The following is a 2,086-nucleotide window of genomic DNA, read 5'->3' as shown; positions in this document are numbered from 1 at the left end:
CATCTCACCCTCTTCCTGTTACACAATCTCCGACACTCTGCCTGTCCATACAGCTCTTTACCTATTACGGCTCTATGAAAAGTCTGACATTTCGAGATAATTTGAGTGTGCAGTTGCTGAGAGGCTTTTTGCCCACTGACTGGTGTGTGTTGAACTGGGCTCACATTCTCTGGATAATGTGTCTGTCACTTCAAACCAGGCAAGGCGACAATTCTTCCTCAAACAATTATGACTGTCTCGAATTCAAAATAGAATTCCTCATCCACCAGGAAAAAAAAGCAATTACACTACAAATAAAGAAGCACAACGATGTATATATTTTTGGTTTAAATGTATGAACGGTGACATCAGAGAATGAGAGTGATCACCTGGTGGTATCTCTGCCATTACCACAAAATTCCCCGGCAAATCTGCAGCGTCTCCTGCCTCATCTCGTTATTCCGACCTAACTGGGAATGAAGGAGGGGGAATAAAAGAGGAGGAGAAGCAGAAGTGCTTGTGGAATAATGGAAAGAAACCACAGACATAAGTAATAGTTCGGAATATATAAAAAACATGGCATTTACTGCTGGAACTTAACCTGGATTACTAAATCTTATGAGGGTGTAAGTTCAAGACGCTGAGTTACTTTCGCAAAGACTTGAAACACCAAGCCCAAATATGAATGCAACAAATAGGCACCGCTGGGAGTTGAACCCAGGATCTCCTGTTTATTAGACAAGCGCTTTAACCAATTAAGCCACGGCGCCACAGTAAGACAGCCCTTACTCATCCATATGTGGAGTTGCTTAACCACTTCCTCACAGTACTTGGACATGTGTTTTCGGATCAATGTTGCTCTCAGAGGATTGCAATCGATCATCGAATTTTCAAATACAAACAGTTTGCAGCTGAAAATTCTCTACTGAATAGGCACAGAAAAAACATAATCTCTTCTTGCATTCATTTAAAACTGGTATTTTCACCTGGTTAAAGTGACAGGAGAAAGAGGATGTGCTCATTCTATCGGGGCTCACGAACCACGTTAATACACACAGAGGGGACATCACATCAAGAGGAACAAGGTCATTGTGGTGAATTGACTAGGTGTAATGTGTAAGTAAGTCTAAACATTGGGCAGTAAAAGCTGACGCAATGGCACCGACATTGAGTTTTGCAACCATCTGTTCCGCGCTCTCTTCCTGCATTATGCCTCCCAGGCATCATTGTCGATCACTTTATTTCACTGTCTTCGTCCACGTCTCAACTTATTCCAGACGATTGCAGATGTCTGATAGGAACCTTTAAATTTTCGAAACGGATTCCTGGAGTATAGTCGTCAATCAATGGGCAAGGACTCACTGCATATCCAGAATTATCACAGTGATGGAGAGGATGAATTACTTTCCTGAAGCTTTCAACGCCTCAGCACAGACGTGCAGAAATGATACCGCTCGTGGGGAATTTCCAGGATTTACACTCAGCGACACTGAAGGATCAGCGAGATACATCCAACTCGGAAAGATGATATGATTGGAGGGGCATTTGCGGTGGTCGTTTCCCGTGCATCTGCTGCCTTTGTCGTTATATACCGATGGAAACAATTACTGACCGATTCTGGCAGGATCTGGATGTGCGCTCTGTATGCAAGCAAGATTTGTTTTCATTCTAATAATTCACAAAAAGAGAAATAAATCTTCATTACTTGAGTGGGAATTATATCCAGGTATGTGCGATGCAAACTCGGACTCCGAAACAAGGACCTCCTGTGATGATGACTGTAAAATTAAAACCTGACTTGTAGGCACTCTTGTGTCTGTTGTTGACTCCATAACAAACTTCAGCTGCAAAGTTGCTCACTCCAAGTTTCGAAAAAGTTCATATTATCGCACTGGATTTCAATGTGAAGGAAGAGGAGCTGTGATAATATGATGTTGTTCAGCAGATGTACTCCGGGAAGGCACAGAACAGGCTGCTGGTCACAGGGTATCCGGTGAGCTGGCAGCACCAAAAAGGGTGTCGTGATACTTGTCTGATTCCAGATCCAGGGCTAGAAATGACCAGAGTTTTCTCGCTGAACTTGTTTAGGGTCTTGAAAGGAAGAGGC

The 2,086-nt window shown here is 43.0% G+C and overlaps 1 non-coding gene across 1 annotated transcript; it reads right to left on the bottom strand.

Annotated features, from left to right (window-relative positions):
• Positions 1-675: 675 nt before the first annotated feature.
• On the bottom strand, positions 676-749 carry trnai-aau. Its single transcript has one exon. It is a non-coding gene; the product is annotated as a tRNA-Ile (tRNA).
• Between the last annotated feature and the right edge of the window lie 1,337 nt (positions 750-2,086).

Source organism: Chiloscyllium plagiosum, unplaced genomic scaffold (assembly GCF_004010195.1).
Source record: "Chiloscyllium plagiosum isolate BGI_BamShark_2017 unplaced genomic scaffold, ASM401019v2 scaf_79418, whole genome shotgun sequence".
Classification (NCBI taxonomy): Eukaryota; Metazoa; Chordata; class Chondrichthyes; order Orectolobiformes; family Hemiscylliidae; genus Chiloscyllium; species Chiloscyllium plagiosum.
This window is presented reverse-complemented; position numbering and strand designations above follow the sequence as displayed.